This window comes from Marmota marmota, unplaced genomic scaffold, assembly GCF_001458135.2.
Source record: "Marmota marmota marmota unplaced genomic scaffold, marMar, whole genome shotgun sequence".
In the NCBI taxonomy this organism is placed as follows: domain Eukaryota; kingdom Metazoa; phylum Chordata; class Mammalia; order Rodentia; family Sciuridae; genus Marmota; species Marmota marmota.
Window position 1 is genome coordinate 937,183 of NW_026000153.1, and position 990 is coordinate 938,172.

Consider the following 990-nt stretch of genomic DNA (forward strand, 5'->3'; position numbering starts at 1 on the left):
AAATCTATTAATTTTGTTAAACTCTTATTAATCATAATAAAATTTTGTTTTGGGGGGTTGGGGTGGGTGGAAGAATGCAACCCAGGGTGTTTTTATCACTGAGCTACACCTCCAGTTCTTTTTATTTTTTGAGACAGGGCCTCGCTAAGTTGCTGATTCTGCTCTGGAATTTAACAATCCTCCTGCTTTAGCCTCCTGAGTCGCTGGGATTACAGGTTTGTAATCTGTAATTAATTGTACTAATTTATCTGATATTCTTTTTGGCTTGTCATATACAAAATTCTATCCGTCAAAAGAGTAATTTTGCTTCCTCCTATTTGATCTTTAGTCCTCTTATTTTTCTTGCGAGGCTAAAGACCTTCGGTAGCGATATTGGGCACACTGGCACACTTAAAACACTAGTAAGCCTCGCGAGGGAGGGTTGGTGGGCTAACGGAAGGTCTGGAGACGGCGGCGCCCTCCTTTCTGCGCCTGCAGCGGGTTGGGGCGCCGGTACGCCTCTCGTAGGCTCCTTTTCCAATCCCAAGAAGCCGACCGCCCCTCTCTGGTTGCCGCGCAACCGCGTCACCCTGACCCGGAGCAGCTGCAGGGCTGCTAGGAGCACGTGCCATAGTCCCTAGGGCAGGGACTACGTTCCCCATAATGCCGCGCGTAAGGGGCGGCGGGCCCGGGGAGTCGGGGAAGGGCCGGTCTGGGAGGCGGAGCGGAAGCGGAGTGCGAGGGGCGAGAGGAGTACTATCTGCACACGCCGGGAGCCTACCTCGTCCTGACTCCAAACCCCGGCCTTTCTCCATCCCGACTTGGAGGCTGTTCCTCCACTGCGAGACGCAGCTGACGCCCGCTAATCGGCTTTGGCTGCGTCCCTCCGGCTCCGGAGCCCAGTGGCGGCGGCGACCGTGACGAGAAGCCCACGAGCAAGGTAATGAGGAGGGGCGACACAGAAGCGCGGGGAGGTGGCGGCTCCGCGGACCCGCCCGGGCCGCCCCTCCC

General features: G+C 56.1%; 1 protein-coding gene across 2 annotated transcripts in view; it reads left to right on the forward strand.

Annotated features, from left to right (window-relative positions):
- Window positions 1-672: 672 nt before the first annotated feature.
- The window catches only part of Ccdc126 (coiled-coil domain containing 126), a 28,022-nt gene continuing 27,704 nt past the window's right edge, over window positions 673-990 (forward strand). For both annotated transcript variants that reach the window (XM_015490130.2, XM_015490131.2), the window contains exon 1: window positions 673-919. The gene's annotated coding sequence lies outside the window, so the exon portion shown is untranslated. The remainder of the gene's footprint in view (window positions 920-990) is intronic.